A 20,290-nucleotide genomic window follows, 5' to 3' on the forward strand; every position below is an offset into this window, starting at 1 on the left:
TTTTTTTTGTATTTTAGTACAGGGCCTACAGGGTCTACAGGGTTTCACTACATAGATTGGAATCAGTGATCCACCTATGTTCAGCCTCCCAAGAGCTAGGATTACAGATGCACGTCACCACGCCCAGTCTCAATCACTGTCTCATTGCACAGGCACGCAGAAGATCGAATCCCAGCTACTGAGTCTGCCTAAGCAGGTGCTTTTAACCCACCGATTAAAATCCTATTTGGCTAGCCCGTCTGAGAAACAAACTTTTACAAAAATAATGCCTACACTTTGAGAGAAACTGATATAAGCTCAAAGTATCTAATCCTATCTTTCCCAAATTACCTATTTTTATTGAAATACTATAGTTTCTTCCCTAGGAAAAAAAAAAATGAAAATGGCTTTGTTCTGTCCAAGAATGTGCTGCTATGTAACAGGACGGAGATACTGATTGCACAACCATGTAAGGGCATGATCAAGAATGGCTTCTGTGTGTGGAACATGAAAAGATACTCAGCTAAAGTGGCTGCCATTTAAATGTCGGGCACTGATACAAGTAGATCTTGCTATTTTATTATGTCAATCAACTGCTTTTAAGAAAAACAGTAAGAAAATGGACATTCAAACGTTTAAAACTACATGGAGTAAAACCATTTCAGAAATCCCTGGGCATAAAAGACACTGCTTTTACCTTTCGATGTTTTCACAAACCTTTATCAGAAAAATAAATTTCACTCTTATGTATAACAAAATTCTATCAGTTACACCTGACTTCCTTTGGACACTTTCTAATATCATTTTCCACATTTTTAAACATTAGCTACTTTTTTTGGTCAGTTCCCCAAGTAACATGGCAGCCTTAATTTTGTTTCTAACAATAAAAACTGCTTTGTATTCTTTTAAGCACTGTTTTTCCTTCTAGTCTATAGGCATTTTCAACAATACTTCAAATGTATATCAAGTTCAATTCCTACATATCAATCTTAGTATTACTGTATATGTCTAATACAAATCTAACATTTTTTTTCTTTATTTTTATTTATTTATTTATTTTTGGCGGAACCTGGGATTGAACTCAGACCCTTGCGCTTGCCAGGGAAGCGTTTACTCCCCTGAGCCATCTCTCCGGCCCCACAAATCTAACATTTTATATTAATGCAATTACTTATAATACATCTTTAGTAATTTCATATATATATTTGTATGCATATATATGTTGCTGGGGATCGAAACCAGTGCCTTAAAAAAAAGAAAAAGAAACCAGTGCCTTACGTATGCAAGATAAGAGCTCTACCATTGAGCCACATGTTTTCAAGCTATTTTGAGATTCTGGGTGTCAATCATTCTAGTTAACACTAAACATTTGTCACTAATTTTAAAATATATTTTCCTGAATATTAAAATGTGAGACCACTCTATGATTGTCAACTTTTGGCAGACTAAATATTCTTTTTTCTTTCTTTGTGTTACTAGGGATTGAATCCATGGCTTTCACATAAGGTATATCCCTAGCCCCTTTTTATATTTTGAAACACATGGTCTCATCAAATTGTTAAATTGCCCAGACTAGGCTTAAACTTACTATCCAACTGCCTCAGCCCAAAATTTCAGTAACAACCAGTAAGAAACAATGTGCTAAAATATTATTTAAAGTGGCACAGTTATCATTTGGGAGAAGTGCTCTTTTTTTCATAGAATCACCTGGTGTGAAATTTTTAAACAACAAATAGTAAAGACATCATCTATATAAAATGCATAAAAGAATTCCTCAAAGAAGCCCCTCAAACTTGGAAAAATATTTCTATTATAGTTGCTTACCAATATGAACTAGCAAGAAAAAAAGATGATCCATATAGAAGCATTATTTCTAAAACTCCTGACACTTTTCCAACTATTTTTATCAAATATAGCAAGCATGAATAACATTTTTCCTGTAACTTTTCTCAATATTCTTATAACAAAGAGGAAATAAAATAGTTCTAAGGCAGAAATAGCCAAAGATAAAAAAGGATTCTAACAATATTTATTAAGCACTACATAAGATATATACACAAAAGAAATTGGAAATCACAAACAGAAAATAGGCATACACAGGAAACTTTAATAGAGAGAATAACTGTTCCCTTAGATCATTAAAATTTATCTACACTGACCCTGAGTTTTCAAAGATGCAGAAGTAAATCAAGTAGTTGTATAACATAGGTTCAAAATTCTGTGACACTTCTTACATTGAGAATTGAAGTCATTAGCTTCTTTGAATTTGAGCAAGTTTGGACTACTTTGACTAACAAAGTGTGACAAAAATAATAAATACTACACGACTTTCAGAGGCTAAAAAGACCACATAACATCTCACTAGACCACTGTAGACATTTTAGGAGAAGTCATCTACCATGTAAGAAGTCTGACTATCCTAAAATCTGGAGGGGCCATATATAAGCACACACTGACAGCCAAAACTGCCTGCAATGTGAATGAGGCATTGTAGCTATCTAGTCAAACTGAACCTTCAGATGACTTAAATCCCAGGAAATATCTGACAGCAACTAATATCTGACTATAACCATGCTATAGTTTATACATTAACTGACTTCCAAAGATAAATATGATGCCGCTTTGGTCCCTACAGAGATATTACTTGGAGGTCATGTAATTTTTCCAATTGCTCTTTTCTGAATTCCTAAGAAAGATTTCCAAATATGAATTACGTGAACATTTGCGTAAAATGCTTAAAACAGTACTAAAATCATGTCAAGGATACTTCTTTTTCTGTACTGTTTTGCTTTTGTTAGTAATTCCTTGTGGCACCATCCTAAATTCCCTTTTCCATCCCAAGGACGTATTTCTCCTATCATACGTATGTCTCAATACTTACCTTAAACTTGCTTCAAACTTCAGCATTAAGACAATTTCACTAGGATACTTTCATGAATAGGCACAGGGAATAACTTTGCCAGTACCTGGAATTTTCACAGCTCTTTTACATTAAAATCTGTACTATACTTGAATTTTTTATTCAGTGCACAAATGCTGTGGAAACAGAACTGAAAATCTTAGTATCAGGAATTGGTTCACTAGAGGGCACCCTTCACCAAAAAGTAACCTCTAAAATTAAATCCAGTATTACACCAGAACACGATATAATCCTCATACTCATACATAAATTAACACCTATGTACCAAAATCAACACCTATGTACCTATGAAATAAAATTAGAAATCATATTTCTACCTCTTTTTGAAGCTGTTTTATCTTGCTTAAATATAGTGATTTATAGCCGAACAGAACCACAAACACAAAAGCTCTCCAATTCCAGGCTCTTATGAGTAGGATGAACAATATGGCATAGGACAGTTTTATATATTACCTGCTGCCTGAGATACAGTATGTATTTACAGATTGAAATAACACACATAAATATAATTTTACTGAAGAACATCTTAAAGTCAGTGTTAGAATTTAAAATATATAAAAAGTATATACATTATACTGAAAACTGATGGAAAATGAGCACTGATGCATTAACTAAAACCTAAAAGGAACTGAACATCAGCCAAACACAAACAAAAAAGTATTTTCCTCATCTTCAGTAGCATTAGAACACCTAAAATAGATGATGATTTTTATGATTTGTTCATAGTAAATGTCATGAATATAATGCTAAATGAAAAATAATCTAAAATTTCTGATACTGAGATTTTTAACCTCAACTACACACTATTTCCTGAAATTAACTTTTTAAGGTCCTATAAAAAAGCATCACTGTATAAAGTATATCCTGCAGTGAAAGCAATAGTTTCCTAAATTGCAGAAAATATAAAAATGAAAGCCAGTGATGGATATGTAGCTCTCAGTAGGTAAAGTGCTTGAATAGAATGCACAAGACCCTAGCTCAACCCCCAGAACTGCTCCTCACAAGAGAAAACACTAGGTGAAAGGTTTTTTTTATTTATTTATTTATTTATTTAGTGTGCAGGCATGTGTGTGTGTTCCCTGGATAATTTTATTACTCATTCCCTGAACCTCAGCTGCCTCATGAATAGCACCTACTTCATAATGATGATTAAATACATTAACATAAAAAACAGTATGTGCCTGGGCCATGCTATACCCTCAACAAATGTCAGTTGTCAGCTGCCATTATTTACATGTCCATGCCACCACAGGGACGGAAGGTTTAACAGAAAAAATGTGTTTTAGCACCCAGGACACAAGCTGCCCAGTCTCTCCTTACTCTCCACAAGTGTTCCATCCTGGACAGCTGCGAGGTGGCTTTCATCTACAAAACTGAGAGAAGCCATCTGAGCTGTTTGGGTAGAAGATATTATCATTTAATCTTCCAACCTGACAGACTGAGACACATTCTTGTTGATACAGAAGACTCTGTTGAGGGTGGCAAAGAAGCCAAGTCTGGCACCTTGGTTGCACTTCCAGCTCAAGGCCCAATTGCAGTCCTGCTGCAACTCTGCTGCAGGGTGTCAGCTACCGCCTTGCTAAAAGCCATGTGCCTTCCGGTCATGCTCGAGCAGTGGCTGACTGAAGAGGACAGATTCTGTTCCTTGTTTCAAAATCTGCAGTATCCCACTGGCCAAACTGGACTCCTGTCCAATTCCTGGGTTCAGATGCTTCTGTCTTGCCTGGCTCCCGATCAATCTCTTCTTACAAGGCCTTTCACCTCACCTGGTCTATGTGTGCCTCATCCATGTTGCCTTTCTTTTCCATCACCACCTCCAGGTCTGTATCTGGCTCCTCCTTCCAAGGGTCTACTGTTAACATGCTTTCTTCTCCTTTTCCCTCCTCCTCCTCCCTTCTCCTTCTCCCTTCCCTTTCTCCCTCTTCCTCTTCCTTTTTCCTCTTCCTCCTCCCTCTTCCTCTTCTTCCTCCTTCCTTTTCTGAGCCAGCTCAACAACTGGCTTCTCTTCCTTTTTCTTAGCCTTTGTTTTCTTCTTCATTGCAGCTCTAAGGTGATCTCCTAGTGCGATGTACTCTAGAACCTCAATTCTGACTGTCTTCTTCTTTCCTTCCCTAGGGTTGGCCTCCATGGACCTGGAGAGCTCAAAATGGCCTGGGAGGGTGTCTCCTGGCTGGTGGACCTTCTTCACTTTTCTGCTCTGTTCTCTGGAACTGCCCTGCTTCCATTTATGCCCCAAGGCTGCCTGCTCCTCAGCCCCCTTCCCCACTGTGCATCCATACATAGCATCTTCCAACTCACAGAGCCAAGGGTCCTAGATGGAGCAGGCTGTGGTATCCTGGTCCTTTCCTTATTTTTTTAAGCTTCTTGCCAACTCTGGTTGCCCCCTCACACAGACTGGAGTCAGGGGAGGTCCTTACCTCTGAGCTCTGTGATGTGGCCAAAGGTCATAGACTTTCTCTTCTTTTTTTTCTCCCCACTGAAAGACTCTGAGTGGTCAAGGGCCTGCTTCCTGAGGCTGGGTGACTTCTCTGTCTGGCTCAGTGATTTGGGCTAGGATTCTGGGAGCTCTTCATAAAAGGTGCTGTGGCCTATCTTTTTCTTCTTTTTTTTCTTCACCAAGGGTATATGGGATGTTTGCTCTGCTCACAATCCTACAGAGGGATGTGGCCCCCATAGGAGAATTATCAGCAAAATAATTCCCATCATTTACAATTGTGTAGTGATCAATACATTGTATCAACTTGGCTGAATCACCTAGGTGGGTCTTACAACCTGTGTGTGGAGAGGCCCCGCCCCAGAGTGACTCAGCACAAAAAGGATATATAAAGGGGTTCAGGAAGGATTTGGAGCCACTTCCTTGGATGAGCTTGATCAATGTGTCCTGCGCCATTTTGGAGGAGCTCAGACCTTCACAGCAACCACCATCACTTTCTCAAAGGAACTCTCTCTTTGCAGTCAGCGTAGAAGGAAGAGGGAGAGGATTGATAGATGCCCCTCCTCCTCTGCTTTTCATTGTTTTCTGCAACCATGAACTGCTGCCATTTGCCTTGGAGCCAGCAGAGTATGGACTGAAACCTCCATGAACTGTGAGCTAAGTAAACCTTTCCCTTCCTTTATTTTGAGCGTTGGATATTTGTCCCAGCAATGAGTAAAAAGTTACTGAGACAAATTGTGTATTAAGTCTCTGGTTCTTTGACTACCTTCTTCTTTTTCTCTGGAAGCCTAAGGCCCCACCCAGGTCTTAGAAGAGGTTTTTAATTCTAATTTTGGATGAAAGAACCTCCCCATTCCGAAAAATGTTATTAATATACAATATAGGACGTATAAATACATACCCATAGTTAATGGTATTATTAATTTGTATTTTCAGATTGTGACTTTTTAAAAGATATTAAGTTATAAACTTCTATAACTAATTTAAAATGAAGTTCTTATCAATCTCAATTTGTCCAGGAATGAAACCATTTTAAGAATCTTCAGGGGCCGGGGAGATGGCTCAGTGGAATAAGTGCTTCCCTGGCAAGCACAAGGACCTGAGTTCAATTCCAGGTTCTGCAAAAAAAAAAAAAAAAAAAAAAATCTTCAAAGGAGTACTGAGAAAAGTGACACTTGCTTCAAAAGCATGTTTATTTATCAAAAAGATATCCAGCGGCCCTCCCTGCTAAAGATATCCTAGAACGAACAAAAATAAAGAAAACTGAAGAGACCCAAAGCCAGCAGTCATTTCAATATTTGTACAATGGCATCTTCAATTCCCAACCAAATAACACTCAGAAAATCCTAAACTAGTGGTGATGAATCAATGGCACATGTGCCACAACAGGCTATCTGGATCACTGAAAGCTCTGAGGGGTTCACCATCACTGTCCTCAAACATAAAATGGCAGTGCCAAAAGTAGCCAATCCACCAGTTAAGAATCTGTCTACTCCATAGGCTAAGCAAAGCAGAGGCAGGTAAACGCTGGCTCACCTTCTCTGCCACTATCCAACTTAGTCACTCAATAGGAAGAAATAAGTATGAAATTGCAGCAATAAGAAATAAAAGATTGAAGAAAAAAAAGGGGGGACCAGGAAGATGGCTCAGTAGGATAAGCGCTTGACTGGCAAACACAAGGATCTGAGTTCAATCCCCGGTTCTGCAAAAAAAAAAGAAAGAAAGAAAGAAAGAAAGAAAGAAAGAAAGAACTGATGCTAAAGAACTTAGGTGCTTGCTTATTGCATCGACTAGCAGATAACTAAACTACTTGTACTATCAATACAGCACAGAATTTTTAATTCTTTTTACCTAAAATTTTTTTGACAATATCTAAATTAACATACAATTTTATTATATTTGTCAAAAGACAAAGAATTTACCAAATGAGTACATTCAGAACTACTAAGAAGAAAAACAAAACCATGCATTATCCTGATAAAAGGCTGATCCCAACTTCAGTACTGATCTGTTGGTCATTTCACAGCTTTGTAGAACAGTGGTAGAAAACCAATAGAGAAGGGTAATTCTGTGCCCACTCAAAAGCAGAATATAAACAACATAATAAAAAGTAAAAATAATCCTTATATTTATACTAGTCCTGTGTAATTTATAAAACAATTCTGTATATACTGTATCACTGTGTTTAATCCCAAGAACTACAAGGAAGTTTATAGGTCAACTAATTTTATATCCACTTCACAAAGGAAAGAAATTATGAGATGTTAAAGGATTTGCTTAACACCATGCTGCTACTAAAATACAAGTCATGGACTCTTTTATTAAGAAGGACTAAAGAGGGCTCGTGAGATGGCTCGGTGGTCTAAAGCACCTACTTAGAACAAGCTTAGCAAAGCACAGGGACCACGGTTCAATCCCCCAGCACCACATGCCAGCCAACCCTGCCCCCCTGGTGGGCTGAGCTGGCCACACACACACACACACACACAAATAAATAAAATTAAAAAAAAAAAAGATTTATAAAAAAAAAAGGACTAAAGAATATTGCAGAAAAAAAGGTAAAAAGGCCTCATTGTAAAACTCACCAAACATTCAGTTCCTGAAATTATTTTCCTTAAATACATCAGCAATATATGCTCATTGTTCATTCAGGTGGTATCCTTCTTCCTACTAAGACAATGCCAAATTCATGAAACCTCTCTAAGTTAAGCTTGTGTATTGCAAAGTAGATGTGAAAATAAGAATGAAAAAGGAAAGTAAGGAATTGCAGTACTGGTCTTTTCTATCATTCAGAAATAAAGTATATTAGGGACTTAAAAGTTCAGTGGCATATTGGCTAGACTGAGCTGTGGTGGCAATGGATGCCTTGGACCAAGTTGTAAAGCCCAAAGCAAAAAGAACCAAGAGATTCCTTCAGAAGAGAGAACCAAAACTTAGTGAATACATTAAAAATATCACACTGGGCTGGCCAAATAGCCCAATGGCCAGGGGTTTGATTCCCAGGCCTGCTGTGCTGGCCCCACCCCCAGGGCACACTGAGAGGGCAATTCAGACTGGGAGTGGTGGTGCACACCTGTAATCCCAGCTCTTGGGAAACTGTAAACAAGTGGATCAGTACAAGTCCGATCTAGTAGTGAAACCCTGAACACCCTTTAGACCCTTTCCTAAAATTACCAAAAAAAAAAAAAAAAAAAAAAAAAAAAGCCATGCTGATTAAAGGGGGAAATACAAATGTAACAGTGACCCAAGTACTGAAAGACCTGTATGTACTGAAAAAAACATACGGAGTTCTATGTAAAAAGAAAAATATTACAAGACCATTTGAAGATCAGATATCACTGGAATTCTTTTCAAAGAAGTCAGCTTGTTCTTTATTCATGTTTGGATCCCATAATAAGAAGCATCCCAATAACCTAGTAATAGGTCATATGTATGATTACTACATGCTGGATATGATTGAATTAGGTATTGAGAAATTTGTGTCTCTAAAAGGTATGAAGAACAGTAAATGTCCTGAGTGAACAAAACCCATGTTAATATTTGCTGGCGATGATTTTGATGTGACCGAAGACTACAGAAGGCTGAAAAGCCTTCTTACTGATTTCTTCAGAGGCCCCACAGTGGCATATACCTGCCTGGTTGGGTTAGAGTATGTTCTGCACTTCAGTGTTCTGAAGGGGAAGGTTTACTTTTGCAGCTATAAATTGCTCTTGAAGAAATCTGGTTGCAGAATACCATGAATTGAGGTGGAAGAGATAGGGCCTTCATTGGACCTGGTTCTAAGGAGGACACACCTGGCTTCAGATGACCTTTATAAGTTATCCATGAAAATGCCAAAACCTCTCAAGCCAAAGAAGAAAAATATGTCTCAGGATACTTTTGGTATAATTTATAGAAGGATTCATATGCAGAAACAAGACCTAAGCAAACTACAAACCAGGAAAATAAAGAAGAGACTGAAGAAGTGACCTGCAGAAAGGCTAACAGAAGACCTGGAGAAAAAGCCAAAGAGAATTAAAAACAATTAATAGAACTTAACCAACTACAGTTTTACTGTAATCTATTTACTGTAAGAATGATCAAGCTTCAATGCAATTCCATTTCTTAAAAGAATGTATTGTATATTTTTATAGCAAATAATATATCAAATTTTGTAATGGTAGTGTACCAGTTTAACGTAAGCTTCCCAGTTGCTTTGTAAGATCCTGGTGAGCCATTTTCACATCCTCCTCCTACTGTAATGTCCCCACACTCCCAAGATTTCTCTCTTGCTAGGCGAGGGGAGGAGGAGAACTTGCACTACAACTGGTGGTCTCGTCAGGTTTGGGTGGTTAGTGATAACATAAAGGGAGAAAGGTCATGCAGAACAGAGGTGACTCTAGGGACCCACACAGACTTCTGTGTGAGCCATCCAGGAAGTTAGTCCTCACTTCCAGGTGCATCTATACCCAACTTTTATTTTTTGCTTCTCAGTTATTTTGCCTCCAGTCCTAAGTAGTTAAGAAAATTGAGATTTTAAGCTTTGTGTTTTAAATTGTAGATCTCCGAGGAAAAAAAAAATTTAGTGGTTTTTCTTGCACCAAACAGCCTCCTCTTAGAAAAAGAATAAATTAAAGTATTTACTTAGTATAGTCTTAAAATAAAGCTGCTGGACACTTATGGGAAAACTGCTGAAAAAGAAGGAACCTACATTATTGTACGCTTGAGTTTATTTCTAGACCTTCTTACCAGGCATAAGTTTCACATGTAGGACCCTTCTTCCATAAGTATAGATTTGGTCACATTTCTTGTTGCTCCCAACCTCAAGTAGGCAAAATCTTTTTTAAGTTAAATTTTAATGTTTCTGACACTGCAGTTTTACTTATCTGACACTCTCAAAGGCAAACCATGTGATTAAGAGTAGACTCAAGTCAAATGGCTGACATCCATTTAATTCCACCACTCATGCAATGACTATAGCAAATGACCTAAATGATCCCCACATCAATTGCTCCATCGCAAATGGGTATACTAACAATCCCTCATTTGCTTCTTGTGAAGATTAAACTAAATAATATATTTAAGTATTTAAAACAATTGATATACAAAATAGTCAATAGATGTTAATTATTCCAATTAGCTAGGTGATCACTTTTATCTCAGAAACATCTTAACTAAAGAATATAGTTTATGTATTTATTCCTAGAATTTTTTTTAAAAAAAGACCACCTGAATTTCAACATGAGGAAATAATTAAATTCAGATATGTATATATACTTTACCATGCTATTCAATCACCAAAAATAAACCTTCTAGTGATTAAAGTGCTTGTAAAAACATTATACTACTTATTAAATTTAAAAAGGATAAATATGCACATACACATAGATACACTCCCAGGAAAACATAGAAATATGCACACTAAATATTAGTACAGTATTTTTAAGCCTTTTTGTTTCCAATACTAGGACTAAACCCAGGGCTTCACATATACTAGACAAGCACACTACCACTGAGCTATATTCCAAGCCCCTAAGTATGAAGTTTAAGTGATACACATAAATATGAAATTTTTCACTCACTTATAGTCAAATCATCTAAATACAAAATGACCAAAAATTGCATCTTAATTAATTTTATAATTTAACAAGAAATATAAAAACAACAATTTTATCAAATTCAATAACTTTTCTGTATATGGTATATCTTAAAACATTCAATGCTCAATGTAATATTATAATTTAGATAGTGGTATCTACTGTCTTTCCAAATTTTTTTTGCATACTGTCTTTCTTTGACAGTATGCAAAAAATACAACAGTACAACACACTTTGTACTGTTGTGTTGGCCTTTCCTTTTTAATCTGTCGATAGTAAAATTTCAATGGAATGTCTCCCCACTAAACATAATGAAGATGTCAATGATAGACAACCAGGTTGGCATTTCACTACCCTGTATTTTTCAATTACTTGATCTAAATAACTTAATATAAATTGTAAATGACTTTGACTCCCTTGTCTTGAGTAAATAACAAACAAGTTCCATATAGTTTGATCCAGAAGGTGTATAAATATAGTAATTTTTTTTTCCTGGCTCTTTCATTACAGGACAGTTTGTTAGATATTGGTCACCTTTGTCAACACCACCTATAGAATTATTATAATCACTGACCACTACTGGAATTTATTTTAGTTTCATTTCTTCTTTCAAGTTTTATCATTCCTATACAGCCATATTCTCTTGTCTTTCCATCTCAAAAGACAGACTTTTCCTCTCTGATATGCTAACATTTATCCCTTTTTCAGGTTTTTTTTTTTTTTTCCTTTTGCAGATTTTTTGGCACTTCCTTCTGATTCAGTCTCAGTGTGCTTTGTATTGTAAAAGAGTATCACTATGTTCTGAAGTATAAAAATTACATCTAATGTACTTATGATAGTTTTTATAAAGTGTAGTGCAAAGTTATAGGTTACTTTTATAAACACAAGCTAGTAAAATAACCAGAACTTTAAATAGATTCACCAGAAACAAATGTGAACCACAATTACAATGTTCTAAATGAAAAAGTATGCAAAAATTAGTCAATATAATATAGACATGTGAGTGTAGCAAGAATCAACACATTGAGAGATAGCTCAGTGGCAAAAGCACCTGCCTGGCAAGCACAAGGTCCTGAGTTTGATCCCTGGTACAAAAAAAGAAAAAAAAAAGTATCAACATGTTGAAATGACACCTGCCCAAGCAACACTGGGGATAGTACATAAACATACTGCTAAAATGATGCTCAGGGTACACTGTCAAGTGGCTAAATGAACATTTTATATTTAGGAAAAAAGTACATTAAACTTGGTGGAGAAAACAAGGTAAGAATTCTATGTAATGTAGATGTAACTACAATTTGGGGCCAGTAAGAAACAGCACTAGGAACTGACCTTAGTCAGTTAAAGCTACCACTCAACCTTTTGTTAAATTTATGTTCAAGGCAGTATCTCCCTACATTGCCCAGTTTAGGCTCAAACTTTTGCACCTCATGCCTCAGGCTCCCACTGGCATTACAGGCATGCACACCATTTCAGGCTTCCTTCAACAAATACTTAACAATAGTCTGTTCAAGTCTTTTGAAAAGTTTTGGCTGCCCCAAGACTTTTCGAGATACCCCTAGTAAGAGTACACCATTTTTTTCCATCTATCCTTAAACCAACTCAAATGGGTTTAATTTACATACTACTAAAACAAAAAATTCTTGGCCAAGAAACACATTCATACATACATATATACATATAATATACATACATACACACACACACACACATTACATTTCTTACAGTTAAACTTCCTTGTCTGATCAAATATATTAGAACATGTCTTCCCAAATGAACAGATTATAAGCATACCACAATAATGATCATCTCAGCCTTCAATCTAATTTTGTTTGTATTATGACATAAAAAAATGCTGGAAAGAGGGCCAGCCAAATACTTCAATGGATTAAAGCACCTGCTTAGGCAGACATAGTGGCTGGGGTTCAATCCCCAGCTTGCCGTGCCAGCTCCGCTCCTGGGGCGCATTGAGAGGGTGATTGAGACTGGGCGTAGTGGCACGAGCTCATCCCAGCTCTTGGGAGGCTAAACACAGGCATATCTCTACAAGTCTAATCTACACAGCGAGACCCTGTAGACCCTGTACTAAATAAAAAAAAAAAAAGCTGCAAAGAAACACCACTAAACTTTTCTGAATAAGGCTTTCAGGTCGTAAGTCAATAGACTCCTGAGAAAGAGCATGTCAAAGAGGTCTCAGAACATAATACCAGATGAGATGATGTTAATATGCCAACTACCCTTTTCATAACTTAATTTTTTTTCAAGACATCTATAATATTGTAATGCTAAGTAAAGAATTCAGGGTAAGGCATGTATACCAAAATACCTATACTGCTCTTGGGTATCCAAACCAATTAGATATAATATAGCTGCAGAATACAGCAACTGAGATTTTCTAACAACACTAAGGGGAAAAGTCTAAACAGAATCCAACTTCATCACAGAATACTGAAAATATTTATTTACAAAATATTCACTTTCTGTTGTATTTACCCTTAAAATATTTAATTTAACTCACTATATGTGATCTTAATATGGTTTATAAAATAATGACCAAGTGCTTCTGTTGAAGATATTTTAACAAATTTTAAATGACATAGCTGACATACCCCAATTTGTTTTAAAAAGTATGGAGAGATGCAGAGCCATGGAAATATACTTATTATGTATTATAAACATACTAATAAAAAATAAAATTTTAATAAAAGCACCACAAACTAATTTTTTCAAAAGGTCATCATCAGATCTTAAAGAATCATGACCAAGGGACGGGGAGATGGCTCAGGAGAAAAAGTGCTTCCCTGGCAAGCACAAGGGTCTGAGTGCAATCCCCAGTTCCACCAAAAAGAAAAAAGAAGAAAAGAATCATGACCTACCAAAGCATTATTAACAAGCAAAGACAAAACGTGAAGTATTATTTTATTTATATCTCTAACATTAAATTTTATTTGCCTTGTTTTGCCCTTTCTACAATTTCCGTGTCGTGTTTTTGCTAATAGTATCCTCTTCCCATGCAAAAGAAAAAACCTAGTACGGTTTGTTAGTTAACATTACTTCTTATAAAGTCAACGTTTCATAGTATTGACATTACAAATATTAAAATTCACTCACTATAATTTGGGATCACAGTATACAGCATAATTGCTAATGAAAAGTCTCTATAGTGAAACCTGAATTTGTAATCAGTCAACACAGATTTGCAATAGACTTCCTTCTTCCTGTTTTCACATTTCTGACCAAAAAGGTATCTCTTCCTGTTGACTTTTACACTACTTGGTAAAATGCAAAGACAAAAAATGGAAATACCCAGTACATATTAACTGTAATTGTCCTCTAGAATAAACAAATGCTAAAGTAAATCTTAATTCAATAAGCTTAAATAACTAATTAAATGATTAATGAATGGGGATATAGACTGCTTCTCTAAAACACTTCAGAAAAATCAACCAAAATTATTAATCTGGAATAGCTCTAATGTGCATTTTGCCAAGTAGCTAACAAGATGAACTGTATGCTCTACCATGGTAAAATCCTTCACAAGTGTATTAATTTGCAATTAAGAAATCTGCTCAAGGGTTGACTTCTTAGTAAAACAACAAAAAGAAATAAACATGTTAATGGAAAACAATTACTGAGCTTTACATTTATTATCTAAGTGCCTACAATGTTAAAAATTATAAATGAAATAGTCTACAAATATCTTTATTTTCCAAAGCAAAGATACTTACATACCCAAATAATCAGCAAGAAACTTTCATAAAACAGACACGATAGTATATTTAAGAACAGAAACAAATTAATGAAAGAAGGCTTCATTCAACACATCTCTATCAATCTAAAAAACAGCAGGTGAAAAATAACATGAAGCTTTAGAAAATATTAAAAACCTAATTGCTATGCATGTTTACAAAGTTGTGATCCCTTAATAAAAGATACACATTTGTTTAAAGACTATATAAAACACTCATGAAAACTAACCACATATTAAGCCACAAATAAAACCTCACTGAATTTAAAAGAACAGGAATAATACAGATGGGTCTAAATATATAAATAACATCAGAATTTTTTAAAAGCACTAAACAGGGGGCCAGCGAGACAGCTCAGTAGAATAAGCGCTTCCCTGGCAAGCACAAGGGTCTGAGTTCAATCCCCGGTTCCACAAACAAAACAAAACAAAACCACTCAACATTTAAACCGAGCACTTTAAGACATTTGAATCAAAAACAAAATACAAAAATAAACAGCACAATTTCTTTAAAATAGCCATAAGGGAAACAACAGATCAGAATGCATGCAACTCACAGCAATATCAGATATAAAACAAAATCATCAAGAGAAAACTATAGCATTAAATAATTGGATCAATGAAATAAAAATGTATAGAATACAAAAAAAAACCTAGAAAAAAGGATAAAAGAAACAAAAGGATAAATATTGTGGGGGGAGGGGTTCTGGTACTGGAACTCAAACTTATACCTACCAGGAAGACAACACTGCCACTGAGCTACAACCCTCACCCAAAAGAAACAAAAGGAATCATTAAAGACATATGCATAAAGGAAAAAGCTAAAAAAATGAATGAAATTAATAGGTCCAAAACAGGTTTAAAAAAATTTTAACACAACACAGACAAACCACTACTAACCTACTGGGAGTGATGGGCTCCTAAAATTGCAAATATGCAAAACTGGAACTGGCAAGAGGGATTTAATAATCAAAAAGTACACCAGGCATGGTGGCTTGTAATCCCAGGACTCAGGAAGCTGAGGCAGGAGGGTCACTACAAATTCAAGGCTAACCAAGGCTACACAGTGTGTTTAAGGATACCTTAACTACATAGTGAGACCATCTCAAAACACAAGAAAAAAGAAAGTATAAAATTATATTGTATTACTGTATCTGTCTTTAGGAAACTAAAAAATGGGGGAAATTGGGTAATTTTTTCAAAGAATGCAACTTATTGACTACCTAGATTATATACACGGAACACCACACCAGGTTTGTTTTTATTTCTTCCTTTTCTCTTTCACTCCCATCTTCTTCACCGGTTTCCCAAAATTCACAAAATCTTTCTTTGTAATCCAGCCTTGCTTCTAATCTCTTTCTCGTCTATTTTTCTATTTTTCCCCATGGAGCCTTTTAAATTTTCTCCCCTGTGGGTAAAAAAAAATCACCATATTGAGGGCATATTTATTATATACATTTTTCTACTTTGTTTTAGACTTTGTTATATAACATGTCACGGTTTGTTTCTAGTTATCCCCCCAAAGACTCATGTAAATCATGGGGTAGACTTCTAGAGTTCATGATTAACTCATGATCCAAGGATGGGATTATGGGTTTGAGTACTGCTGGGATTATGGGTCTGAGTATTTAGGTATTATGGGTGTGAGTGCTACACCCAGCCTGGGGGCAGAGAGCCTGAATGTAACATAAAAGAGACAAGAGAGAGACTTGTTCCCGGTTGCTTCTATTGCCATTGTTGCTGCTATTACTCCCTTTTGCTCTTACTGTTCCCTACCGCCATGAACTGCTATTCTGCCCTGTGACACACTGCCTTAGAGCCTTTCAGTATAAACTGAAACCTACTGAAAGTGAGCTAAATAAACTACTCCTTTCCTTCATTTTGAGTGTCAGGTATTTGTACCAGCAATGAGAGAAGAGTAACTGAGACACCACAAATCTAGTTCATATTGTTGAAGGTGGCAAATTAACAGTTACCACAGTTTGACATTTTATTTTTACTTTATTGGTACATTTTAGATATACAGTGATAACACTCATCATAGAGAATTTGTGTTTTGTGTTGTTTGATACTGGGGATTGAGCTCAGGACCTCCCACTTGTCAGGCACGCACTTAAGCCACTGAGCTATCACCCCAGCCCAATCATAGAAAACTTGTATCCATACATAATATATCTTGCTTCTTTTTTTTCCCATTCTCTTCCTCTCCCTTAAACCCTTTTTCTCTTCCCTACTTAAAAAAGCTATGTTGTCATTTTTTCCTTCTATTCTCTTTTTCTTCCTTGTACCTTCTTAGCAAGGGAGAGGAAAGGGACAGTTTGTAATTTGCTATGTTGTGTTTGATGCTACTGTTATTGCTGATTATACTACTTTAGCTAAGGTGACATAATTGTTCTAATCAGTTCTTCCTGGAAACCAAGGCTGGGACTGCCTAACATATATAAAGGAAAGCCCATTAGCCTCACAGCAGACTTCTCAACACAAATCTTCAAGTCAATGTGAGCTTGGAGTGAAGTATTTCAAGTCCTAAAAGAAACCAATTTCCAATCCAGATTGATGCACCCTGCAAAACACTTTCCAAATTGATGGAGAGATAAGATATTTCCATAACAAAGAACACCTGAAGAAATTCACGACCACCAATCCAGCACTCCCAAAAAGTTCTGAAGGACATTTTAGAAAGAGCTAACAGACTATAACTTCATTAACCCCAACAGAATGAATCCAGTAGGCAAGGCAAGTAATTAAACAGACGGGGGGGGACCAACAACGGGAAGATAACATGAAAAGGTTAAGTCAATTCATCTCATGGATAACCATCAATGTAAATGCTCTCCACCAATCAAAATAAACAGATTGGCAGAACAGATCAAAAAACAAGATCCATAGGGACAGCCAGATAGCTCAGAGGACTAAAGTGCCTACTTAGCAGGCATGGGGGCAGGATGCTAGCCCTGGGGCACGCTGAGACACTGACTGTGGGCACACCCCTATAATCCCAGTGCTTGGGAGACTGAAAACCGGAGGATCACAAGTCTGATCTGTGTAGTGAGACCCTTTAGACCCTGAACTAAATACAAAAAAAAGGTCAAAAAACAAGATCCAACAACATGTTCCATACAAGAAACACATTTAACTTAGAAATAAATTCACAGACTGAATGGATGGCAAAACAATATGCCACATAACAGAAACCCAGAAAAAAAATCAAAGGTTGCAATTCTATTTGGAGACAAATTAGATTTCAGGCAAAGACTAAAAAAGAATAAGGTCTCTACTTGCGAAGGGAACAATCCAAGACAGTGATAATAACAATCATAAATATATGTACCCCAAATAATAGTGCACACAACTATAAAAATAAACATTAATGGGCCTGAAAAATCAAATAAGCACTAACTGTAATGACTTCAATATCTCACTGTCACAAATGGATCAACCAGACAAAAACAATCAACAAGGAAATATTAGGACTGAACCAAATTTGTGACCAAATGGACTTTGTAGATGTTTACAATTTTCTACCCCACATCAGAATACATACTTTTTTTAAAGAATTTTTATCTTATTCATTTCAATGAGAAAAAAGATAACATAGCATTTGAAACAGTTTCAAAACAAGTTAGTAGCTCCGTTACGATAATTAATACATTGCATATTGCTGTCTTCATAGTAGTAATTTAGAGGACAAGATGGAGGCATGATGTCTTGTCTAAATACTAGAAAACCTTTCTTTTCATTGAACTAAGAGAAAGTAGCTGTATATCTATCCTAAAAAAATATATATACATATATATTTTTTTTCCATATTCTTCTCAGCTACACATGGGATGTTCTCCAAAACAGACTACAGACTAGCTCATACAGCATCCTTAAGTGCAAAGGAAGTAAAATGATCCCTTGCATATTATCAGACCACACTACAATGAAACTAGAAATCAATAGCCAAAGAAACCACAAGAACTTCATAAACACATAGACATTAAATAGCACCCTCCTGAACAACCAATGGTTCATAGATAAAATTAAAGAAATTAGATAGTTTCTACAATTAAACAATAATGCCAAAAAACTAATAATAATGCCAATACAACATACCAGAACTTACAGGACACAATGAAAGCGGCCCTACAAAGGAAATTTATAGTGGTGAATTCTCCATCAGCAAAACAGAGCAAGCTCAAATAAACAACCTAATGGGTTTGTTTTCTTTGATTGTTTGTTTGTTTGTTTGTTTTTGCGGAACTGAGGACTGAACTCAGGCCCTTGTGACTTGCCAGACAAGCGCTTATTCTACTGAGCTATCTCTCCAGCCCTAACAACCCAATGTTGAACCTCAAGCTTCTAGGGAAAAAAAAAAAAAAAGTCAAACCCAAAGCTCATACAAGGGAGGAAATTATAAATATCAGAGTAGAGATTGTTGCACTGGAAACTAAGAAAACTATACAAAGAATCAATGAATTATAGAATTCATTCTGTGAAACATCAAATACAATTGACAAACTTGTAGCCAATCCTTTTTTTTTTTTTTTTTTTTTTTTCTGGCAGAACTGGGGATTGAACTCAGACCCTTGCACTTGCCAAGGAAGCACGTATTCCACTGAGCCATCTCCCAGGCTCCTTGTAGCCAATCTTATACAAAATAAAAAGACTCAACTCTATACTATTAGAAATGAAAAGGGTAAAAAAAAAATCACAACAAAACCTACATAAAATCAGAAGATCATCAAAACCTACTTCAAGAACCTGTATTTTAAAGGCCAGCCAGACAGCTCAGCAGATTAAAGCACCTGCCTAGGCAGACGCAGGGAACGCAGTAGGATCCCCAGCGTGCCGTGCCGGCCCTGCCCCATGGACCTGCTGAGACAGCTATTCAAACTGGGCATGTTGTGCATGCCTGTAATCACAGCAGTTGGGAGGCTGAAAACAGGAGGATCACAAGTCTGATATGTGTAGTGAGACCCTGTAGACCCTGTACTAAATACACTTAAAAAAAAAAAAAATCAAAGACCCAATTCAAAGTGCTTGCCTGGCAACTGCAGGGGCCTGAATTCAATCCCCAGCTCCGCAAAAAGAAAAAAATAAAAAGACCCAATTAAATCCAAAAAGAGGATCTGAAATGAATATATACTTCATAAATGAAGATATACAAACTGCAAATAAATACATGAAAAAATGTTCAAGATTACTGGTCATTCAAGACATGCAAATTAAAACAACTCTGAGATACCATCTTACCCCAGAAAGAATGGCTATTATCAAGAAGTCAACCAATAACAAATGCTGAAGAGGCTATGGGGAAAAAGGAACATTTCTCCACATTTGGTGGGAGTACAGCATGGTAGAACCATTATGGAAATCAACGTGGAGATTCCTCAAAAGTTAGGATTGAAGATTCCATTCAAGCCAGCTATTCCCCCCTGTGTATTTTTCCAAAAGAACTGAAATCATCATGCTGTAGCAATATTTGTGTACCGATTTAGAGCAGCACAATTTCTCACAGCTAAACCTTCGAAACAATACCCATCAACTGAGGAATGAATAAAAATTATGTGTTTTTTTTCTTTTCAAAGTTTTATTGATAAACATATAGCAATGAGACAGTTTCAAATCAAATCGAAAGTACAGTTTCA

General features: G+C 36.2%; 1 protein-coding gene and 2 pseudogenes across 2 annotated transcripts in view; 1 reads left to right on the forward strand and 2 right to left on the reverse strand.

The window, feature by feature from the left end:
* The window catches only part of Exoc6 (exocyst complex component 6), a 246,711-nt gene that overhangs the window by 211,200 nt on the left and 15,221 nt on the right, over positions 1-20,290 (reverse strand). The gene's annotated exons all lie outside the window — the stretch shown is intronic.
* LOC111817007 lies at positions 4,317-6,187 on the reverse strand (annotated as a pseudogene).
* Positions 8,191-9,361, forward strand: LOC105742294 (annotated as a pseudogene).

This window comes from Octodon degus, unplaced genomic scaffold (genome assembly GCF_000260255.1).
Source record: "Octodon degus isolate 3935 unplaced genomic scaffold, OctDeg1.0 scaffold00046, whole genome shotgun sequence".
In the NCBI taxonomy this organism is placed as follows: domain Eukaryota; kingdom Metazoa; phylum Chordata; class Mammalia; order Rodentia; family Octodontidae; genus Octodon; species Octodon degus.